The following is a 25436-nucleotide window of genomic DNA, read 5'->3' on the forward strand; positions in this document are numbered from 1 at the left end:
TCAACAAGTACTAAATTCATTTACTAGAGCCTTTCAAGTAGGGATGTTTTATGAAAATATTTATTTTCCATTGAACACCATGTATATAAAGTTACAACTTGTATTTCTTATTGATCTCCAACCATAATAAAAATTACATGATTCTTATGCTATGAGGTCTTCATAATTCCTGATTTACATTTATATGCAGTGCTACAGCCCTCCCCTTTTTTGGTGATTTTTAAAGCTTTAATCCTTAATCCATGAGTAAAACTATGCAGACACTTGATAAAACAAACTTAGAAATCAGCTTCTTTGCATCATTAAAAGGCTTCTATACCTCACAATGAAAACATTACAAATCTAATCTTTTCACATTATCCAAGAAGGCAATCCTATATTCCCAGAGTAGAGTACTTTATATCCGTAGGTTCAACGAATGTAATTAAGTGTACCCCATGCCTGTTGAAGATTAACTTATTAAAGAAAGTTCAAGCACACCTCCTCTACAAACACATAGGGTGACTAAGGCCATTTTAATGATATTTTACAAGGATGACAGTGGAAAGCTGTATTTCTGAAAGTGACAATAATACCTTTGCTTGTAAACCTTTACAAGTTGATGTTCCAAGTGCTGCTTTCAGGGCAGCTTGGCAGGGGCAGGGGAGGGGAAGGGGGAAGGGGGAAAGGGGGGGAAGGGTGGGGAAGAGCGGCAGAGAACAGAACTACTATTTTAGGTGTTTCCAAGAAGGTGGTTCTTTGACTTTATCACCTCTCCTTATCTCAATAGTAGAATGCTGAAGTGGACAATTCATTGAAAAAGAAAACCTGTTAGATCCAAAAAAAAAAAGAGGCTTCAAGTCTTTGAGAAACTGAAAATCCAAACAGGAATTTTAAAGAGAATTAAAATTCTGGGGGAGAAATAATAAAATGGAAAGGAAAAAAAGAAGAACCCTCATTCTTGGACTATATCCACCCAAACTAAAACGGCACCAGCAATTTAAAGCCAGGTTATTTAAGCTTCTGGGGTATTTTAAATTAAAATCTTTATATGGTTCAAGCAAAATAGCTCCTTTTTGCCTGAATTCTCTGAATAATTATGACAATTCCTCTCTTTCCTTTGCCCTGTAGACACTCTCTAAATACAAACAAGAAAGGCTCCCTAAGATCAGAGGGTCTTGGGGAGACTTCCCGTAAAGCCACTAGATGGCGTGAAAGCACTGCACTGGGCCGCCTCTCCGCCACTCTGCCCCGGGCGCCGCGAAGTTTGTGTTCGTGCTGAGAGCTCAGCGTTTAGTCAAGTAAGATGCATTTTCTTTCAGAGACATCTTTCTGTGCCGTATGACACTTTTCAGGACACAAAAGGGGTATTCCGCCCTCCCCCTCCACCGCACTCAGAAAATGTCGAATTAAATTTGGAATAGTAAAAAATCATTTCAGTATTTACAGCGGCTTCCTGAGAACTTGACCTTTCAGCTCTTTGGGGGCTAGGCTGCTATTTGTTTGCAGCCTCCTTTAATAGGTAGTGAGAGGGAAAGAGAAGTTCCTTCAGCATTAGCCCTGTGCTCAAACCACTGCAGACAAAGTTTGCATATTCTCAGTCATCTTGCTCTCTTCCCCGATTTTTTTTTTCATCAAAAATTCTCTTTGTCTTTCTTCATCTGATATCGTGGGGTCCCTCATTAAGGGCGGTGACAGGAAAAGCTGGTTTTAAAACTGCTGTCCGAATGGCAGTTGTCCTCTTTTAATACTTGTTACCAGCAAAGCAAAAGGAAATATTTTTGTTCCTGCTTTTCAAATGCAGTGTTTTGCTTCATGTAATGCTTCTGCCTGATCATCATCTTCTAATCTTCCCTCCAAACTTTGAGATATACTTTTATAAGGGGTGCATTTCCAGCTTCCTGATATATGATATATACATAAGGCATATACCTCCCTGGGCCTCCACGACAGCAACAATTACCATATTCCTCCAGATATTATCACTATCTCGCTTCACAAAATGTCCATTGTAAAAGCTGTTTTGATCTTTTGGATAAGTGCCTTAATTTAAAATAATAGCAAAAAGGTAAAATTAGGCCTCTATGCTCAGCAGTGCATGAATGACAAATCTGTTGTAGTTTTGGGTATATCTTAAAAGATTCCTTTTAAAACCTCTTATAGCAAATTTACACATGATCAAAAATTATATTACACATTGGTAAACTGAACTGCATAATTTATTTCATGTGCTATTTATATAGCTATGTTTATACATATAATGGGTTTTGTAGTTTTGATATAATACCATACCAGTTCAAAATCTGAAAGATTTCTAGAAGCAATTTTTTTTATTAATGGTTTTGAGCCACCGTTGAAAAGGCTTCTTTTTTCCCCTTTGTGTAGTGTCTCAGAGGGAGATTATCATTTTTTGGATATCTTCTTAGCCCTAATTTCAATGAATTTGTGAAAACCAGAGATTTTATGGTGACATTCAATTAAAACATTTAGAAAAATAAGGATTCAATAAAATGTAATCACACCTCTTTAAAATAAAAATATTGGAGACCAAATGGACAACTTGGCAAAACTTGCTTCATAGGCAATGTTATGTCTTTTTACCCTGTGTATTTTTACTTTATGGGAACTTAAGTTAATTTGTCATATTAAATAGATCCGTGAATTGAGTCCTGTGAGTCCTGTTTTAATTGGCTCTAATCTTTGGTACCGTTTAAAATCTACACTTTTGGTAGAATCTCCAAAACTCCATTACTGTTACATGAGTTGCTATAAAATAGATGGATAGATAAAGATATCTTGAAATAGGAGCCTTATGTGCACATAACTGGTTTGCTTTCCTTAGACATTCTATGTAATTCACAGTTGGTCATAAGGGATATAATACAGACTAATGGTTTAATACTTTTAAAGTGAATGATTTTATATACAGATCTAAAACAATCTCTAGAAGTATGATTTCAACTGATTGTGAGTGGCAGCTAAGTTTTTTGTGGTATCTGACTATTTAACACCAGTGGAGCAGAAAGTCACTTCATGCTTAAAAAGCCACCTGGGAGTATATATGCTATAGAAACTGCCCGCTCAGTCCTGTTAGATCGCTTGCTGAAAAATAATAGCTTTCCCCTGGTTCTGAGAGGGACATTGCGTCCATAATGACTGCAGTTAATTATTTCAGTGAAAATGTTTTTTTAATTTTTAAAAAAAATTTGGACTCCCAGGTGAATAAATGACTAAACTATTTCCATAAAATGGAAAACGCAGATACTCCCAGGTTTTCATGGTAGAGGGGTAGAGGGTGGAAGCAACACAGACTAATATTTTGTTCTTTTTGTATTCATATATTCAAAGAGTTTGATAAAGCTTGCAACATCATTTTATGCAAAAACTACCGGGGAAAAACAGAACTTTGTAAATGCTTTATGTAGGTACACTAGGTCAAGCAGAAAAGACCACATTCATATTGTATTTGGAGTCACACCAAGCAGACTTAACTAGTACTTTAAATGATCAGTAATGCATTACATTCTCATTTGTCAATTGGTTTTCTGTAGCGTTAGTGTTATAAAATATAAAGAAAATCTACTGATCAGAATCTTACTTAAAAAAAGACTTTTCTTGGTTTTTGTTTTTTCAGAGAGGCTTTTTTCCCTTTAATATTGGTTGGCTTATTCGGCCAACCAATTAACTAAATAGCAATAACTTAATAATTGAATGTTCAAATAATTAAATGTCACCTTCATTCTGTGACAATAAAGAGAACATATTAATAGCAGAGAAGTGATTACATAGAAATAAGCTCCTAAACTTCTCTCATCTAGTGATTTTTTATTTCATGCTTGTGGTCAGAATTCTACAAAGCCATTGTATATCTTTGAGAAAAACCAAACAGAGACCCATTAATAGTTTGGAAACTGTTAATAAAATAAATATACTCCTTTGGGGAAAAACACACACAAAAAATTAACATTTTGTGGTTTGCAGTATCACAAATTTGAATTATATTTTTTAAATAAAAATCTTAAATTAGAATAAATTAGAAAAATGAAAATTAAAGAAGACCATAGAAAGCATACAGGCCATAAAAAGCACTGCAGCATCTTGAAGTGCCTAAAACTCATATCTCTTTAGTATGCAAAATGTAGAAGAAATGATTTAAAATTCACCATTGATTTGGGGAAAGAATGCTATTTGTTTGTTGGCTGTTTCATTTACTTCCTTCACAGAAACTTCAGTAGTTAGGTCAGCTAACCTAAAAATCAGAGCAACTACTTTATCAATATATTAATTCTAGTTTCCCAAGTGTTTTCTCCATGTGCCTTCTCACAATGCACCGCTGTAAACGCTGAATCTGTGACTGAGGCTGAGCTGTCCCCCAAGCCCACTGTGGAAGCCACAGTCTCCATTTCTCTGCACAGTCTCTTCAGCCCCAGGACTTTTGGGTTTTCACCAGTCCTCAACTACCCAGGACTACATTTCCACTTCTACTGAGCATAATACCCAACAAATAGAACAAAACCAAGTGAAATAAAACGAAACGAAACGAAACCACCAACATTTGAATAAAATTAAGGTTGGACCCATGTTATCTGATTACACCAAGAATAATATGTCACTTTGCTCCTTCTCTGATTTGCTGCTTGAGTGAATTGTTTACAAAACATGTAACATTTTTCTGAAATGAACTGGGAAGGGGGGGAGAAAAAGAGAGAGAGAAGGAGGAAGGAAGAAAGGGTTCAGATCAACTGGAATCTAGAAATCTAAGCAGAAAATGTAATACAAGGGCCTATCATCCTTTCAAAAGTTAGCTTGAGTTAACAACGATATACAATTCTCTAAAACTTTTCTCTCTGCCTCTGTGTCTCTCTTTGTCTCCACACATGGACACGTGGGCACACATACATTCACACAGGCCTCTCCCCAAGCTGAAATAGAGAGGGAGGCACGTTGCTAATCTTTACGAGCAGCCCTTTGCACCTGGTATTGGCAATGACGACAAAAAGCCAACCGCTTTTCCGAAGCTATTTTCTACATTAAAGTTGATTAAAATGCCACTGACGAGAGGCTCACATGAAATAAGACTGTAGAATCCTCTTCCCGAAGGAGAATGCAGGTAACCAGAACCAAAGCAAGTCCTCGCCCCAGTTTGACTGAAACTCCAAATATATAAATGTGAAGTTGCTGCTAAACGGGCCCAGGCAAGATGGAAGGAGAGCCCGGAGCATAGAAGCATCATGTTAAAAACAATAGGAGCACTTAATCTGAGCGAAGGTTTGAAGGAACATACATATTGAAGTCACCAGGATGTTTTCCCAATCTTCCTCACCAGTCCTGCAGATTCTCATTGTTTACTGAATGATCACATGACAGGCCAAGTATCTAGCCCTGTGGGTCACCTTCATCATCTTCCAGAAAGAGAGAGTGAAAAATGAAAATGCTTGCCGACAACTTCATCAGGAATCCAATAGCTTAGGTAGAATTAGAATTCAAGACATCAAAAACCTCAGTACCCAGTTTAATCCTTTAACCACTAGGCCACACTCTTTCAAAACTGTTAGTAGAAACAACATTGCCCTTTTTGTACAGCTGTAGATGCCCTATTGATCTGTATCACATACCATTTAACACTGGATGATTTGGCTAGGAAAAGCGATGTTCACTGTTCCATGGCAAATCAGACAACAATGCTAAGATTGGCTATAGAACCAGGAAAATAGCGCAGGAGATGGGGAAACAAACAACCACAAAGAACAAACCTCATCTGCATGTTCTTCGCAGCTATTTTTTACTCCACAAGAAAGCAAAGTAGTAGAGTGCCACTGTATTAAAACTATTTCTGCCTGACGCAGATGTGGATCATGGGGATGGCAACCTAATAATAAGCCAACAGCTGAAGGCCACATTATTGCCTTAGCCTCCTCCCCTAGCTCATTTAGAAAATGACATGTTTTTCTTCGCAATGTTTTTACCCTCCTCTCTCTTTAGTGGCAGTAATGCTGAATGCTCTTGACATAATTCTTCGTTCACCCCTGACAGTCATTTTTTTGAATACTATCCCAGTAATAAAACACCTGACCTCGAGTTTTTCAATTGGCCATTGGCTTGGGTTACCCCAATTAGCGAGGCTCGTTTGGAAGTAGCCAGAGGAGTCAGGTGTCTTCCTGACTCTCTTCCCTAAACTCAGCATTATGAGAGAATACATCGTTTTATTCAGGTCATTTTTCTAGTGGATTTCTTTATTCTCGTATGATCTAAACATAGCAAAATAACAGGTTTAAAAAATAATCTAAAAGTATGTAGAATTCTGATACCTAGTATTTCTGCCTTGGAAGTCATATAACATTTCTAGTTCCCCGAGAGCTGCTTTTCAATATTTAAAGATAATTGAAAGAATTATGTGTATAAGCATCAATGAAGAGCTATTTTATTTACATATAAGGTAGCTAGATATCTGCATAACTTAATGAAAATACATATGCACTTGGATAGAGCACACATCTGTGGATATCTGTGTGTCTGGGTCAGTATATCTTTCGGGTACAGATCTCCCAAATCTATAAGTCCTTATTAAAAAATGCTTCAGGTGGAAAAGAAAATGTGTACCTGCAGAGATAAAAGTGTGTTTATTACATGTAAGATTTTGCCTCAAGAATAAAGTTGGGAGTTACTGTAAATAATAACATTGAGGTTTCTCAGAGAACTTTGGCAAAGGAATGTGGGCATTTTCAACATAAAGGAGATGGAAGAGAAATTAAAAGAATATTTGAAGTATTTTAAAGGAAGAGTCCTTTAATATTAAAATTACTTAAAAATGCATCATTGTGTATCTGATATAGCAATCTCTTTGCTCCCTTTGTTACTTAATGTTTATTAATAGGCACAGGACTTCTCAACAAGAGTATAATTTTTCTTCACAAATCTTTAGAATTTGTGTGCGCTGTGCAATTTTATCACTGGTCACATTTTTATTCTTTCTTGGCAAGGGTAAACCATAAGATTTCTTGATAGACAACACTTGAAATAGAATATGAAGTCCACACGACTGAAGGTGGATAAATAACACGGACTGAAATGAGCACATGAGTCTTTCAAAGACTACAAGCCTCCCTTTGACATTCAAGCAACTAAGGAGCTAAAGAGAAATTGAATTTAGCCAACGCAAATGAAATTAAAACTAAATTGGTTGTCATATCAAACTGATGTTTACTATGTAAATGTTTTCTGTTTATGAAACTACAGTTTAGAGTGTATAATGCTGCAAAAACACGAATATTTTCACGTTCGTTTAAAATAAAAATTCAAAGACCTATTGTAAAATTGTTTAAAATCTTAGTCACTTATGCAGGTAATATTTAAGGGATTATGAACCATGAAAACTGTGGACATAGACAATTGAGATAAACACACACGCACACATAAACACACGTCAAGACACAGGCATGCTTTTCTGGCCAGGCAGTATCCTATTACATCATTGCTTCAAATGCATTCATTCTCTTCAATATTGTTGGCTGTTTCAGGTTAACTACCGAAATCATTTGCCTGAGAAGCGAGATTTAATTGTCTTACAACTACCTCTGTGAGGTACAATAGGGATTACAAGTACCCATTGATTATACCATTGGGTAGAATAAGGGACTCTTATTCTAGCATTTCTCATTCATTTTGTCATTGCATTCTCTTTGAAAGAGACCAAATGGGTCCCAGCAGGTGAAAGCAAAGAAACCTGAAAGGCCCCCTTTGATGAATGACAATACCACAGCCACCCTCCCCCACCCCCATTTTTGGAGATTATAAAACCTTATTAAATCATGCCCTGTTAGATATTGATTGAGAGGGAGCTAAACTAAAACCAACAATAGCAGCATGGATCAGAGAACACTGCTTTCATCAGTGGGCACTAAACACAGCTAATCTTTCCAATCCTTTTTTGGGGGGGAGGGGGAGGGGCTTTTTTAACTATTTACTTTTGTTTAAACCATTATCCCAGAAAGTCATACAATTATAGCAGCTTTGTCAGTCAAGAATAGATTGTAGTTGTCTAGCACTTCATCTTTTTGAATGTAGCAGTGTATTGCACAAACAATATTATACTTGGTTAAGATTCAGGATTATTATTATGATTATTTGGGGGGGTGCAATTCTAGGTAATTATCATAATTATTCTTGACTCTGGGACCCCTTTGATGACAAGGCTGCTTTAAAGTAAACCACTTGGACATAACAACTCAAGATATTTGACAAGAGGCTTCTGCCAGAATCAGAGTTGAAAACTCACCCATATTTTAAGGCTATCTTGATTATCAGGCTGTTTGCGTTCCTGGGCTGTCTTTTCTGCCATCTGTGAGCGCCACAGCAAACAACCCCTTTATGACAATCACCTCAGTATAACTTGAATACGTCTGCTTTAGAGGAGATTTCTGTAATAAGACTCTGTGCTAATTAACTGTCAGCTTTTTTTTTTTTTAATCAGCAGAATGCATTTCATAAAGTAAAGACATTCCACCAAAAACTCCTAAACAAGAATTAAGCTTATATGCTAGTCTGCAACAACTTCTCTCTGTTCTCAGGCCTTACTTATACATCGGTTTGCTTTAAATACTTCTCACGTGATAAAGATTTTCATTTTTCTTGCCAGTTGACTATAGGTAATAACATTTGCTCCTCCCTATAGACAGTTACTTGATTCAATAACTTTACAAAAAAAGAAGGAAGGAAGGAAGGAAGGAAGGAAAGAAAGAAAGAAAGGAAGGAAGGAAGGAAGGAAGGAAGGAAGGAAAGAAAGAAAGAAAGAAAGAAAGAAAGAAAGAAAGAAAGGAAGGAAGGAAGGAAGGAAGGAAGGAAGGAAGGAAGGGAGGAAAAAAGAAGAGGAAAAGGGAAGGGAAGGGAGGGGAGAGGAGAGGAGGGGAGGAGAAGGGATGAAAGGAAGAAAGAAAGGAAGGAAGGGAGGAGAGAAAATATACAGGTGTAAAGGCAACTTTTTTGTGCTAGAAATTGTAGCTATATAGTTTTTTTTTTTTTTTTACAGGCAGCTAGTGTTGCTATTGAAAACAATCACAGTTAGGAAAATTATTAGTTTGATATCAAAGATGAGTCATTTCACTTCAAGAGAAATATTTATTTGTAGAAACATTATATGCCATGAAAATAACATTCGAAAAAAAGTCTCCAGCAACTATCATTGTCTTAAGAAGACTATAGAAATCAAGGCTTGAACAAAATAGAAACAGAAGTTTAAATATTTACAAACTTATCTCGGTGAATTCTTTGCTCTTTAATGGATAAAACCAGCAGTAACCACTTGAAAATAAAGCATTAATAATAATATTTCCTTTCAAAATATAAAACATAGGAATGAATGCAGAGGCTTTCATGTTGTTGTTAAAATCTCTCTCTGAATCATGGCTCTCCAAAATATACACAGGAAGAAAATTTTTAAGTTGGATACAATAAATATAGAAAATGAGAACATTACAAAATTATTTTTAGGCAAAAGTTTTTCTTTATAACTTATTTTTGCACAGTTTTCAGAAGTTTTAATTGCATTTATAAATTAGATTTTATTATTGAATAATAAAAATTTACTCAAAACTTTATTGCTAATCAATATTTTCCATTTGTGGACTATCCTGGGTTTGAACTTAAACTTTGAAGTTAGGCATTACATTCTTTTAATAGTCTTAATTGTTTGGCATCATGTATTATAATTTGTAAATTTTATTTGTCTATTTTTATTTCCACACCTTCTTAATGCTATACTCTAAATAAAATATTAAAGTACTAAGTATGCCTAATACTTTTAAGTTAATATATCTAATTATTAACTTAAAGCATTTTGAACAGAACAGTTAACAGCAACAACAAAAAGTTGCCAAGCTGTGCATTGGATAATAGCCTCTTTTTGAAGCATGAAGATGTGCATATATTTTTATAAATGCTGCAAGCCAGTTTAAAAGCTTCAAATTTTTATATGCTATCTAATATAGATAATTAAATGACAAAATCTGTTGCTAATTTTATTTTCATTAGATTTGATTTTTTTCAAGTGAGTGTTGCCTGTTAATTTTATACTGATTAGTTCGGTTCCTTTGCTGATTTGTGTTTCCTAAAAGAAACCTAAGATTTATTCTCTAAATGTTTGATAAATTTTTAATACAGTCACCAATTGGCAATTTTAGATTGCCTCTTATTTTAGGCAAGTAGCTAGAATGTAAAATAACTGACCATTTAAGTTGCAATAATAGTATTTTTAAAATTGGCCTTAAGGTACACCTTCTGATTTCCATTTTTAAAAACTCTGTAATTTACCTCTTCTTTAAGTTGCCTGAGAAAATTATATTGAAACAATTCTACTTAATAATAAATCTCTGTAATAATAAAATTATCAAAATTTTGCTCATTACCCTCTCATATGTGAGAAAAACTAATAAATATTTGAGACTTGCCAACTATTCATATTTCTATGTATTAGAGGTGCCTTTCCTGAATTCTTTCTCTTCCATCACATTTGAAGATTGCAAACAAGTAAGAAATTATTTTGGTTTCAACACTAAAATATAATAATTCCAATTCCTATCACTTTCCTTAAAAATGAAATTTAATTCTGTTTTTATCATCTTATTATGTGGGCCTTTCGTAATCAAATTACATACATGAGCTCTTGTAAGTCCTGTGATCTCTGCCTAGAATTTCCTTGGCTTACATCTTCCTAGACAATGTGCCCAAATTGTTACTTATTTAGCAGTTTTAACAATGTTACAAAATGATTTCAATCAATTTGTATTAGAACTATAGTAAAAAAGACACGAGGCATATATTTTGTCTAATTTTTTCAAACTGTTTAGAACACAGAAAACAGCTTGTATCATTGAATTTTACTTTTTATGCATGATCACATGTGCTTTGTTTCTTAAATGACTTATCAGTGTTAAAGAAAAATATATTTTTCTCATATATCTTCTAAAGACTCTCCTAAAACCAATCTTCAGAATTATATTGATGTATACACAAAGAATTATTCCCTTATATCTTAGAAAAACATTCCCATTCAAATAGTCCCATGCATCTGACGTAAAAAATAAAAATTGAATAAATTTTTCAAATTGAATTACCATGCTGAAAATACCCTAAATACTATTAGCATTTATTTCACAAAATTGTTCCTGTTGGATTAAATATGGTTTATTTTTCCTAGTGATAGATGTAATACTTTATTATTGAGGGAAGGGGCAGAGCTAATTTTCATTTTGGTTGAAGTAATATTGTTACTAAGAGAAATATTCATTCAATGGAATAGATATTGAATTTTTTAAGTTGAGTTGGTAGTAACATTTTAACCATCTCTTCAGACAAGTCTAACTCATGATATTGTTTATTTGTGATAGATTCAGTCCAACGAATTTTGATCCAATGTTTCAACTGTCATTTCTGAAGTTGGTAAGTACCTAATACAGTGCCTTTCTATACATGAGGAGTCTTCTCTTTGAGAATCTTGTGTTTTCTCTAAATTCTATTTTGGAAAGATTTAAGAAAATTTAATTTCCCAGGGCAGGAGTTTTTACAATATTTTTCACATAGAACTTTGTAAAATTGTAAGATTTCTTGACTTTGTTCCTCGGGCTTTCACTTGAAGGTATTTGGATGGACTTGGCTATGGTTTCCCTAAAATTCACTGGGGTGAAAATGAACTATCAGTAACACTCTCTTCTGTTTATCAGAATATCGAAGATACTATATAGAAGCTAAAGATATGTATACAGGAGCTAAAGGTATTCTTTTGACCCGACAAGGCCTTTCAGTTCATGCTCAGCACATATTCACTAAGTACACGCGTTAATTTCTCATTCGGCATAGGGAAATTGGAAGCATCTGTTAAGACAATTCAGAGAGGCCAAACTCCCTCCTAAAGGGAAAATTTGAGAAATAAAGTCAAATCTCCTTAGTTTCAGTAGAAATGTTAAAGTTCCCGGTCCCATCGAGAGAGATTTCATAGAAAAGTCAGTCAGCAACACTCCCCTTTGGTCTCTTCTTACAGAGTTTGACCACCATGAAGCAAGGAGACCTTTGGAGAGTCTTCTTTACAGCAGCTGCACTGAGGGTCTACACACAAGCTTCACTGCAGCCAGTGGTCTAACCTCTCCCTAACCTTTTACCAAACTCTTCTTTTGGAATTGGCTTCAAAGTGAGACTATTAGCTGCTAGAAAAATATTCTTACCTGATAGTCATACTTCAATTTTAAATCCAAAGCAGAGATATCTATGTTCACTACACTTCACCCCAGATAGTTTCCCAAAGTCAATTTTCCTTTATTGGACAAAGATTATTTCCCTTTATAAAAACAAATGTTCCAAAGAGTAGGCAGTAGCCTCTGAAGGCAGTTATCAAAAGAGGACATTCAATACTGGATTGAGCAATGGGACCATCACTGAAATGAGTATTTAATACCTAGCAAGATGATCACTTTGAAACTTTTGATTTTGATAAATGTGTGGTTATGCTAATTAAAATAATCACACTGCCCTGTAGTCACAACTCAAATACCTGCCTGTCATTCCCTTACAAGATCACAGTTTCTTGCAGCTCTGCATGAAACCTAACTTGAAAACTTGGACTTCATAGTCATAGTCCCTTTGGACACAGGCTTACTGAGCAACAAGGCTTCTTTGTTTATATGCAAAACAGGTAAAATTTAACAAATCTTAACATATAGACTAATATTTAATATACTCTTCAGAAAACATTGAATTACCACACACATGAATTCAACTGTTAATTTAGCAAGGTTTAAATTAAAGAAAACTATTGGGTCCCGAGAGACAAAAATTTAGACTATTGTTACATGAACGTTAAGTTAATGTATCAATATACATATGTTCCCAAATTTAAAATTGTTTTTAAAGTAAAGCTTATGCACCAGTGCTTAAATGTTTTCAAAGAGTTTGAAAAAAATTTCCGGATAATTATAGTAACAGTTATTTTATATATTTTCTTTAAAAATTGAATAACATTTTGAATTATGTAGACTTATGTGTGTGCCAAATTTTGAGTTTCTGATTTTCTTTTATAGTTAATTTCTCTACTGTCAATAAAGACCATATGTTTATGATATATATTTTCCCCTCTGAAAATTCTATTACTGTTTTGTGAGTGCTGGTTACCACAGTGAAGGAGCTCCATGATTCACTTGGTATGTGTGAATTTCTAGTCATGCCTTGTAACGTAGGTGGATTCTAGAATTTTTGGCTGTGCATAACTTGGTGTGTCTTGCCATTATGAACTAATTATTCCAGTAGATATGTTGAAAGTGAATCCAGGTTTCTCAATCTTATTTCAGCAATGGGGTTTTCTCAGAATGTTAACCTTGATTGAACTTCTCAAGTTCCAGAAACATCTACCACCTCCACCTCTAGAAGATGCCCAAAGGGGAATCACAAGGATCATGACCATGAGACCCTGTATTAAACACGTGGTGGGAACTTCATCGCTTTCCAATGAATATGTTGCCTTTTGTACAGCCAATTCATTTTTTTAAAAATACATCATATTATGTTATTAAGGATTTTTAAGATTGAATGAAAATACGTAGCCAATCACTGATTTTCTCTATTAGGAGAAATTATTATTTTTTAAATTTGTGCTGCTCTGAAATTATTCTTAGAGATTATTATTTTACCACCAAGTTTGTGCCTAATATTTTATTCAAATCATGGTTTAGAACTTTGCAATTAGTCCTTCTAAGCTTTGCTTCTTAACAATAAGAGTTTTAGTGAGCTTCTCCAATTTTGACTGCAAAAAGCCATGCCAGCCTCTTAGGTCACTTTATTTCTCTTTGAATTTGGATAAAAATTTAGTGTAGAATCTTTTTAGTAGCTCAGGAAAAAATTCCATTTCTGATGACTGCAATCTATAGCTTTGTGTGACACATTCAGTTTAAAAAAAGAAAGCTGGGTCATTTGAGAAAGTGTTCATCAAAATAAGATAGATCTGGAAAACTGCTTTCCTAAAATACTGAAATAACAGGTATACTAACTTGGTGATTAAGACAAAATTTAAGAAGACTGGGAATTTGGAGACATATCTTCCTTAGGATGCTGGAATTAACCTGAGGGCAGTTACTCTGAAGCTTACTCACTTCACCTTATCTCATCTTCCCTGGTTCCTTCTGCTGGCTGTAGAGAGAATTTCCTATGCTTCTGGACAGGTCTGGTCTTAGTTTTTTCTGCCTCCCCACTTTTGTTTCTTTTAATTTTTTCTTCTTATTTGTTTGTTGATTGTTTTTATGATAGTTTAGCAGCTGCTAAAGTATGACCATATTGAAGTATGGCTTGTTGTATTGTATGCTGGTATTGAGTTGGTTGTTTGAGCCATAGGCTGGACTATCTTTCTGATATTTTGGTCCCAAAGCTATTATCTCTAGTACAGTAAGAGATTTTCAGCTCTAACATCTGATTAGTTCTCAGCTCCTACCACACTGAGGAACATATAATATTGCTTTCTTCACAGGCATTAGATTTTACATTTCTGGAGGGCTGCGATCCTTTCATTTGCTTTTCCTCTTAATTATCCCTTTCTTGTGACTAGTGAAATTTGGTTTTGCATAAAGTAGGTGCTCGGGAACTTTACTGGAGGCCTTGTCTTGCTATTAATAGCTCCTCTGAAGCGAAACTTGTATAGTCTATGAGGGAATCCAATAAAAGATATCAGTTGGACATAAGACAGTTGCTTGCAGAGTCAGCTGGTGAAAATCTTTCCATTTTCACCATCAGGATGCTTCCAAGCGTATTTCTCAGACCTCCAGACTCCGAATCCTTCCTCTCTCCAGAGATAGTCATTTGATGTGCCTGTTACTTCCTGGTCTAGTTGAGAGCACCAAACTAGACCAGGAGGCAGGAAAAGGACTGGATTTTAAAAGATGTGGCGGGGGGGCCTTCCCTGGTGGTGCAGTGGTTGAGAGTCTGCCTGCCGATGCAGGGCACACGGGTTCGTGCCCCTGTCCGGGAAGATCCCACGTGCCGCAAAGCGGCTGGGCCCATGAGCCACGGCCGCTGAGCCTGCGCATCCGGAGCCTGTGCTCCGCAACGGTAGAGGCCACAACAGTGAGAGGCCCGCGTACCGCAATAAATAAATAAATAAATAAATAAATAAAAGGGGGGGATAAATTGGGAGATGGGGATTGACATATACATACTACTATATATAAAATAGATAACTAATGAGAACCTACTGTATAGCACAGGGAACTCTGCTCAATACTCTGTAATGGCCTATATGGGAAAAGAATCTAAAAGAGAGTGGATATATATACATACATATGTATAACTGGTTCACTTTGCGGTATAGCAGAAACTAATACAACATTGTAAATCAACTATACTCCAATAAAAATTAATTAAAAAAAAAAAAGTTTTAGCCTACTCCTCTGGGAGGTCACACTTGCTTTACCGGCTCTGATCTTCTACCTCAGTTTGGCCAAGTGGCTTCTGCCTTGCTTCTTCTGTCTTGGGCAACTATTCCCATCATTGCCCATAGCAGGTTTTTGTTTTTCCCAGAACCAGACCCTTCTTTGCTCTTATTAATGCTTCTTGAGGCTAGAGTCAATCTTTGAACGATTGTCAGAATTTACCTCATGCAAATTGATTGTATATACCCTTCCAGGATAAATGCCAAGATACAGAATCCCTAGCAGACTTCTGTCTGCCTTTTGACTCCATGCTCATCATTTGCTGGATTCCCCATCCTGGGCTCCTCTTATTAGTTGTGATCCATTGCTACTTCATAGCAGATCCCCGGGTCTGTGCCACATCCTCCAGAGGAGACAACTTCCAGGTTTGTGTTGAGTCGGTGCCCACCCATGGCTACCTTGATCCAGGTAAAGATTTAATGCTCAGCCCAGACCGTGCGATTCTGCACTCTTCTGTCATTGTTAGCCTGGCTGTGTCTGCCTGTATCTCCACAGATGATAATTTAGCTGCTTGTGCTTCTTTTAGAATTTAGAAAATTCTGACCCACCTGCACCCCGATCTAGAAACAGGCAGAGTGATAGCAAAAACCCCAATGAGTAAAAGCCAACCGGCTTTCTGAAAATAATAATCCTAGTACCATCATTGTACAGGCAGATCTGAAAATTATTCCATATCTTGAGTTTACATCTAAGCATGTTGAAGCAGTTCTGATCAATACAAACACTGGCTTTTTGTCTCTTCATGCCTCCATGCCTGAATATATAAAATGGTTATTTTTTTAAAAAGTAGAGTTGTTTTAAAGAAATGAGGCACAGAACACATCTTTATATGCCAATCATTGATTATGTTACCAATAATAATGTTAAGCACCTGGACATTTGAGAGCAATTTACATCAAACTGGTACTGTTCTGGAGAAACATTTGCCATCTGCATCATGTAAAATGATATTTCCAGCTAATACCTGGTTCATATCTGGGGTATGTAGTAAGAATGAAAAAAGATGTTGTTATAAAATGCCCGTTTCTTGATAGTATATGAAAAGTTTAACCATTAATTTGTGTTCTATTGAAATGATCAATAGAGATCCAACTTTTTTTACTTATAACTGCCAACAACTGAAAAGAGAGACATTACGTATTATTTCCGTTTGAAAACTCCACCTATTTCTAAGGTTCTGCGAGTCTGATTTCTTCATGCTATGCAATGAATGCTTCCATTTACAACACATAAAAATGGACCACTTTATACCTTATGTTTTTCAAATAAAGTTTGCTTTTGATCCAGTCGAGACTTTAACAGGAAAATACAGCTTTCAGGTACAGATTTCCAGGGACAATGTTTGAGCACAGGTTTCAAAGCAATTTTATATGATATAGGAAATTATTATAGAAAAAATAATTTTTGTTGACTAAACCTAGTAACACCGGATTCTGTACACCCATGACTTCTACTCAAACTTAAGTTTTTCATCCATCATTGCTTATCCTGGACAAATTCAGACCATATTATGTTAGTCAGCCCCAATTAGCTTAGCGAATATTTTCCAAGATGGTGAACTAGCAATATTGTTAGTTTTGTGACCAGCAGAGTCATGCTTACTCACTTCATCATTACATTTCTCTAAATAGTTTTAAACAGAAAACCTCTGGTGAGGGAAAGAGGAAAGCTGCTGGTATCCATTTGCTTTGGTTCCCACCTCATTTATTTTTATTGATTTTACATTTTGTCCAATTAATGTGGTGGTTTATAATGTTCTCTTTTTTCTTCAAGAGGATGCCTGTACTCATTGTACAATAGTTTCTCTGGCACTCACACTTCAAGTGACAGCAGCTGGTGAGGGGATCACAAAGCAACTCACTCATTCCCAGCAACTGTCATGATGTGTTCAAGTTCATCTTGTAGTTTCAAGCCAGTTCACCCTCTCCTCAGAAGGAAAAAAAAAAGAGAGAATAAAAAATCCCCCCAAAAAACAGAATTCCTTTTTCTTGGATTGCTGAGATGCCAAAATAGGAAGTTAAGAACAAGTGAGGATTCTAGGTTCCTGCTGCGATTTAAGAAAAGGAAATAGTTCCGCAGGAAAATCACATACTACTGTGTTTTCGCATTGCATGTTAGGAAACAAAGAGGCTAGATTTTTTTTCTCAAAGAGGCAGATGGGAGAGTAAAGGGATACAGCTATAGTTCCCATTCTCTAGTCTTTATAGAGAAAAGAACAGTGTGTGGTTTTGCAAATGAAAACATATATTTATATCTCCTTCTCAGGAGCACTGACACTCACACTTCTAGTTTTTGTATTTAATTTCTGTCCAAAAAAAAGCTTTTTTGAAAATCGGTTAGTTATTAAATAAACCTTAGAATAATGTATTAGTTTGTTGTTAATGCTGTGGAATGTCGTTTTCAAGTTTGGGAATTTAAATTCATTTTAGAAAATTTTTGGAAAATAGAGTTAGCAAACACAGCATTTAATCTAGTTGTTGTAAAGGGTTAATTGTGTACAGAAAGAAATGTCTTCTTTATATTTTTTCAGTCATTAACATAGCTGCCATGCTGTGATTTTCCCCTTTATGACTTTCTTTAAATAGACGTACCAGAAGAAATGTTATATGAGTCAGTCAGTCTAAAGCCTTCTTGCTTGTTCCATAATTAAATAATGCCATTCTTAAAAAGAGAAAAATATCTATTTTAGGAATTTGCTTTTAAGAAAAAAAAAGCCTTTCATCTGAACAAAATGCAATCAATGCAAAAACCGGCAGTTTGAGATTTTATTATTGGATGATTGTCTCAATTTTCCTTTTAATTTTCTTAGTGTAAAACTGGCTTTTTTCATTGATTTACTTCAAAATCCTGAATAAAACATAACCTGCTTTATTTTTCTCATCTCTAAATAAAGATAATACTTATCACATAAACTATTTTGAGGAACAAAATGTTAATGATGTTAAATTATTTTAATTAAAGTAAAGCAGCTCTCTGAAGTAAGGATATTCAGATAGCCATTGTTCTGTACTCCAAACCATACTTTTGTCCTGCCTTTGAATTAAGTCTGCTTTCTGATAAAAATTGAGTTCATAAAAATTTACTGGATGCAAAGATCAGATTATTATTTAGTTATTCAATGTGATAGAAATGTCTGGATAGTATTTTAACCTTCTGGGTACGTGACTTGAAATTTTTTTCATTGCATTTATATTTTAAAAGTTTATTTTAAAATAAATATTAACAACTGTTTCTATGCAAGGACAAAACACAAGAAAAAAATAGAGGGCAATACTTTAATAGGAAAATTTGGGCAAGTCTTATTCATGTGGCAGTTATAGATTTGTCCTGATCGTTCCTGTCCTGTACTTGAACCTGTCTTTTCAAACTCACCTAGCCTGATCTGCCTCTCTTAGATAGTATACATGAACAGTTATTCAGGTGTGGGTCTGTGTTGATATCTTTACCATTTAGTGACGGATTAAAGTGAGATATTTAAAAAGCCGTAATAATCTCCACAATTAAAAAATCAGACCTCATCTCCTTCTTACCAACCTGGAACCCCTCCCCAGTCCTACTCCCCAACCCCCAGCTAGTCTCCCTTTCTTGACCCTTCCCAGAAGTTATAAGAATACAAGGGAGGGTATTCTAAACAAGAAAATTGTGGCTATGGAGATCATCAGGGCTTGGAGTTAGACTACAAGTTTTCTAATCCTGGATTTATCACTCTAGCTCTGTGGCCTCAGGAAAATTATTTAGCCTCATCTGTATAATAGGGACAATAATAGTCCTACCTCAGAGAGCTATAAGGATTAAATGAGACAATGTGTATAAAGCACTTGTCAGAGCACACTCAGTAAATGCTACTGTTATTGGACCTTCATTCATAAACCATTGCACTGATCACAGAATTACTGACCTAATATTATTGATTATTTCCCCCAAGAGCCTAAATTACCAGAGGAGAGACCTTTTATTCCAAATGAAAAAGCCAGTTTTTGTCATGTTTCAAGGGTGACTCCATCTCAAAAAGCCACAATAAACCAAGCCTGACATATTGCCAGGGACAAGGTAAGACTTTCAAGCTAAGGTCACAGTGGTAGCCACCTACTGACAAAGATTTTTATCCTGAAGTTCAGGGATATCCCTACAGCCAAACCTTCAGAAACTTTATGACTGTCTTGGAGAGAGGGGCTTTAGCTTTTAACCAATTTCCAATTACGTCCAAAATGTTAATAAATTTGCCTGCCATCTCTTTAAATTAATTAAAAACGGAAATTAGCCATGTTACCCTATGCAATAGGCAAGCATGAGTACCAGTTGATACATGCAATAGGGCTTCTCTGACCATAGGCCAGGTTCCTTCATTGCTTCTGGAAACCCTAGATTCCTGCTAGACAGGTAAGTACAGGTGATCTGCTCTGATCTAAAAAGGACTGATCTTAGAAAATTTATTTTCCCTCAAATAACCCTTTTTACCCAAAGGATTGATACTGTTCTCCCCAGTGCTAAGTGTTCAAATCTGCCCTTGGGTTTCCATTGATGGACCAATGAGTGTCAGTGGAACCTGCCTTTTACAGGTTGCATTGATAAAGGAGTTTTGGACACTATGCTATAGGTACTCACTTGGGATAGGTCTATGGTCCTCAGGCAAAGTCCAGATGCTCCAATTCTGAAAACTTCATGGCCAGTGGGACTTGCCAGTCCCATCCCAGGTGCAAAGAAGTATAAGGCAGACTGCAAGATTTGACCATTTCAAGAAACCACTATTGATAATTTAATCTGTAGTTATTACTTGGGATTCAGACAAGGGTTTCCCCATTTGCCACCTTCTTTTTTTTTTTTTTTTTTTTTTTTGGCCACACTGCACAGCTTTCAGGATCTTAGTTCCCTGACCAAGGATCGAATCTGTGCCCCCTGCAGTGAAAGCACCACTGGACTGCCAGGGAATTCCCTGCCACTTCCTTCTTAATCCTGCAACAGTTGATAGTTTTCCATGCATTTCACCCTAAAGTTAAAGCCAATTGTGTCTAAACTTAAGTGTTTTGGAATTATTCACAAATTGCACCTCAAAAAATCCTAGTTTGTAAACTATTTGATGTGAAAGAATCCCTAGAATCTTTGTTATAATCTCTTCAAAGTCATTTTTCCCCTCTTAAAATAAGAATGTTCTCTTCTTTTTTTTTCTTTTTTAAAAAAATCTGAAAAGAAATTAACTCCCACATGGCTCAAATGGAATCAAGTACTATAACCCAAGAGGTTTAAATAAATTCTGAATTTGACAAAATTCATTTTTACCATTAATCAGTGATCACCATGTAAAATGAAACAGTGAAATCAGCGTTTAGACTAGTTAAAACATTTTCTTAGTTTTTGATATAACAACATTTTTTCTGGTAGCAAGTTATAAAGGTATTGATTTAAAAATTATTTCCATGCTTTAATGTAATAGATAAGCTATTAATATTATTTATTTGTGTGGCTATTTCCTATAATAAACATATATGCTCATAAAAGCATTATCTTGAATATGTATATTTTTAAAATACAAGAGAATTTCCTTAAAAGATAAGAGAAATACATAATATCTGGGCTACAACAAAGCACGTGACACATGGAAATGATTTCTTGAGCTCGCATTTAGATACCAAAAATATAAAATGAGAGCTAGAGTTAGACTACATCAATCTCACTTTCATTCACTACCTTCAGGAACACAACTTCATCCCTATTTTTCAGTTTGGCTTCACTGACCTGAGCTCAGATACACTGTCTGAAACTGGGGCATTTTTTTCCCTGAGTGAGTGGTTTGTGGGATCTACAGTTGATTATAACCAGGTGGATAATGAAATTTGGAGTCTTTAAAAAATGAAAAAGTTCAGTTAATTCTCTTCTTCACTTTTTGTTATTAACAGTGCTTGACACAATCAGAACTATGCTGCACTTTCACATTATTTTCCCTTGCAAGTCTTCAGCCCCTACTGTTCCGTCTGTTCTGTCAGCTAATTAAACACATAAACCTGTGAGGAAGCTACTGTTAAATCCACCCTGCTTACAAAGATGATTTCTCAATAGGCCTGATGTCGAATGTGTTTGAGGTGCACAGCGCAACCTCTTCAGGAAGAAAAATACATCTACTCAGGAGCTGCCAACGGATATTCATGACTGTTCCAAATTGGACATTGGTATTTCATCACTTACCGCAAATGTCTGTGGGAAAAAAGCTTGGGCTTTTCAAAATAGGTTAGATATTCCGCTAAAATACTGTATCTCCAAAAGATGTGCATATAATTTTTTGACGTGGGCATTGACTTATTAGGTAAAATTGAAGGAGAAAATAAATATATATTTAAATCATTTCTTTAAAATAGAGATACTTGATTTTCATATCTTTCCAAAAATCAGATACGGTTATTTCCATGTCCTAACTTTATTAACAATGTCCTTCGTGGCTATGCCATTTAAATCAGTCTGTTTTCAGGTATAATAGTTAAAGTATAATTAGTATGTACAGAAATATTTACTGTCTGCTATAAATATAATTAATTAGACCTAGTACACTGAAGTTTTTTTTTTTTTTTGCATGCTATAAATCACTTTTGATTTCAACAAATGGGTACTACACAAACCTTGGTAAATGAAATGCTATTTGACTTATCATTGCTAAATAATTGAATAAAGAGGAGAGCTAGGTAAATGGTGTGGAAAAAATATCTAACATCACTCTTATCAAAATGAAAGTTGCTTTGAAAATGAAACACAATTTCAGCTTTTGTAGGTAGTGCAATCATTTTCTTACCTTTATTTCACTAAAACACTTTCCCCCTACAATCTATACACATACACCATCTACAGTGTAAGTGCCCTTGTGATGTCTCAATTCCAGCAGATTTTTTTTCTTTTAATTATCTAGCTTTATTTTTGGACATAGAACAATTGATCCTACATGTCATTAACCAAGCTTAAGCACATTTCGTGTATTAATGTACAATATCATGAATTTGGGAGGTGCCTGGGGGGGTTAATTACTGGTAGGTAAAATTACTCTTGTCGATACTAATAACAAATCTATCATTGAAAATTATAAGCATACACTAGTGTTTTGGATCTTTGGGCATCAGATCTATGGGGTTTTTTCATAATAACTTCTACTAAATAATGAATTCTGAATATGCTTAAATGTAGACTGAAAAGTTTTCAGATTTGGAGCAAAGAGTGAATCTTTTATTCATTTATGTTGGATATAGTTAAGATACTGCTGAGGAATTTTAAGTTTTGAGTCTTCTTTTTTAATTTTGTGGACATTTGGAAGATATATTATTCTTTTTTATTGAAATTCCCACCATGTCTCATGCAAAGTAGTGAACTACACCCTCTAAGAGCTCAATACATTCTAGAGGAATGGTTATTAATAAAAGAAATCATTCCCCAGACATACATATTATGGGACAATCATAAACAAGGGAGATCTCCTTGTTTGTAATACATTTCACAGTGGATACTTTCACTGTTAAACGGTTTTACCTTCTGACTTGATCTAATTTTTAGATGATCATAGGATTTTCCCACTTCTATTATTGACCTATATTACCTGGTACATTATGAGAATAAAGTGTGACTTGAGTAGAGTCTGTTAATAGAAACCTTATACTCCCAGATGAGCTTTTAGAGACTTGCACCTTAAGTTCACCTGAGGCAGTTTTGCAGAATTATAACTTAATATAGCTGGCAAAAACCTAGATTCCTAGGCGAGTATTAGGAAAACTAGCTCTTTTCTAATACTAATGTTCCCACACCTCTCTATCTGCTATTATCCAAGTCTTGATTCCATCCAAGGAAATAAAATGAGGTAAAAGTGCCTATGTGCCTAGAGAAAAGATTTACTTGGGTTCTCAAAATATTATGAAGAAATCTTCTAAGCTGAACACCCCATGGAACTCACTTTCTTGAAGAAAATACTCTGTATGACTCTGGTAGTTAAATTCAGCCCACTTCCCAGTTATTCTCTCTTGCCTATTTTCCACTGTGGTTCTAATCCCCAATTACTTACATTTACATCTGTTAATAGAAAACTTCTCATTTCCTAAATTCTCAGTAATTTAACAGCCAGTAGAGACAACTCTGGGTTAAGGTAACAGGAAATCCCAGAGATTAGGTAGAAATTATCACTGTCTAAAGGCAAACAACAAATTATCTCTCGTATACATGTATATCTTTCCTCGAGAAAATCTATTTTACATAATATTTAAGCATTCATTGTATGCAACAACTGAATTACATGCTTTGAATGCATTATTTCACTAGTCTCATAACAAGCCAGTGAGGTAGAGAATATCCATTTTCCCCATTTTGCAGAAGAGAAAACTGATCCCCTAAATTTTACCTGCGGATTAACCCCAGTAGAATCACCTGGAGGGCACTGATAAAATTGGAATCTCTTAGGTACAAGCCAGTTCCCCAGGTGATTTTGACACACACCAGGTTAAGAACCACCAATATAATGGATTTTAAATATAAGTCCATATTATATATCTATATATATCTTCATACTAATTCAAATACATATTTATAATACCCTGTATTATTGCCATTGAAAGCTGAGTAAATAGTGCTTATCTTGTGATCTTTTAAAGCTAATACATCATGATAAATTGATGAATTGATATTTTCCTTGAGAAAAATCAATGATATCAAGGTCACTCTTTGATTCATAAGGCATTCTATGAGGCTAAGGGGCACAAGTACATTTCCATGAATGTGTCACTCAAGTGGAAAGCCTCTAATTTGTTTGTGGCAAGGGCAGAAATGTTTTAACCAAAAAATGTTATTTGATCTAATTTCCATGGAAGTTCCCATGTTTTAGATACTGTATTATATCCCAGGATTTGTTGCTGACAATCTGGGAATTCCAAGGAGGCTGGATTATGAAGGCAGAATACCAGAGAGGAAAAAGTTTCACAGAGAAAGTACTCAAAGGTCTACAGAGATAGCCCCACCACCACATGCACATAAAGAAAATTCCCAAGGCCAAGGAAAGAACTACCTGAAAGGATTAGAGGAAGCAATATTTGGCACTTACACAGGGCCAGAAACAGTGCCTGTCCCCACAGTCAAACTGGAAAACTTCATGATTCATGAGGCACGGTGTGGAGGGTCTCACCTCAGTAGTAGGGAATAAAGAGCACTAAACTAACTGGGGCTCTGGTCCTGTCTACCAAGTCTTAAGCAAGACCCAAAGGAACAAAACTGGTCCCAAGTAATTTAACTGCATGTACTAGCAAAGCTCAAGAAAATTTATAGAAATACAAAAACATCCAGCACTCAACAAGGTCAAATGCACAATGTCTGAACCTGATTAAAAAATTTTCAGTTATGCAAAGAAGTAGGCAAATATGATCCATAATAAGGAGAAAAATGAATTAATCCAAACTGACCAAGAACAGACACAGATGTTAGAATTATCACACAAAGATATTAAACAGTTACTATAATAACTGTATTCCATGTATTCAAGAGCTAGAGAAAAAAATTGAACAAGTACAGACATGGAAGATACAAAAGAAGACCCAAATTGAACTTAGAGATGAAAACTTCCATGTGTACAATTAGAAACACACTGTATGGAATAACAGCAGATTATGCACTGCAGAAGGAAAAAATAGTGTTCTTGAAGACAGCAATTGAAACTATCCCAACTGAACCAGAGAGAGAAAAATGACTCAGAGAAATTTAAACAGACCATTGGGGGCCTGTGGAGAAAAATTAAAGCAGCCTAATAAACACACAATTGGGGTTCTCAAAGGAGGAAAGGGGAGTGATAAGTTACATTAAAAGAAATAATAGATGAAAATGTTCCAAATTTGATGAAAACTATAAGCCAGTGGATTTAAGAAGCTCAGTGAACCTCAAGCACAAGATACATGAAGAAAACTACACCGGGCTTCCCTGGTGGCGCAGTGGTTGAGCATCTGCCTGCTAATGCAGGGGACACGGGTTCGAGCCCTGGTCTGGGAAGATCCC

General features: G+C 35.4%; 1 long non-coding RNA gene across 2 annotated transcripts in view; it reads left to right on the forward strand.

Annotated features, from left to right (window-relative positions):
- Nucleotides 1-25436, forward strand: part of LOC132597000 (uncharacterized) — a 145249-nt gene that overhangs the window by 88723 nt on the left and 31090 nt on the right. The window contains exons 2-3 of one of the 2 annotated variants that reach the window (XR_009563281.1): nt 1111-1280; nt 11361-11412. This is a non-coding gene — a long non-coding RNA (uncharacterized lncRNA). The remainder of the gene's footprint in view (nt 1-1110; nt 1281-11360; nt 11413-25436) is intronic. The other variant, XR_009563282.1, reaches the window with a different exon arrangement.

The sequence above is a fragment of the Globicephala melas genome, chromosome 3, assembly GCF_963455315.2.
Source record: "Globicephala melas chromosome 3, mGloMel1.2, whole genome shotgun sequence".
Classification (NCBI taxonomy): domain Eukaryota; kingdom Metazoa; phylum Chordata; class Mammalia; order Artiodactyla; family Delphinidae; genus Globicephala; species Globicephala melas.